The following is a 249-nucleotide window of genomic DNA, read 5'->3' as shown; positions in this document are numbered from 1 at the left end:
CTAATATAATGGATATTGGATAGTACTACGAACTATTTGGATTAAAAATCAAACTATTGATGTAAATCTTGAAAAACAAATTTCTGTAGAAGCCAAGTTCTGGAGTGATGTTCTTACTAGAATAATAAAAATTAGGTATACTTTTTCTTACTGCTGGTAATACAGCATTAAGAGGCAATGAAGGAAAAGGAGAAAAAGAGTGTGGAGGTAATTTTTTACGAACACTACGACTTCTCGCTGAATTTGATC

Source organism: Acyrthosiphon pisum, unplaced genomic scaffold (genome assembly GCF_005508785.2).
Source record: "Acyrthosiphon pisum isolate AL4f unplaced genomic scaffold, pea_aphid_22Mar2018_4r6ur Scaffold_21723;HRSCAF=24690, whole genome shotgun sequence".
In the NCBI taxonomy this organism is placed as follows: domain Eukaryota; kingdom Metazoa; phylum Arthropoda; class Insecta; order Hemiptera; family Aphididae; genus Acyrthosiphon; species Acyrthosiphon pisum.
This window is presented reverse-complemented; position numbering follows the sequence as displayed.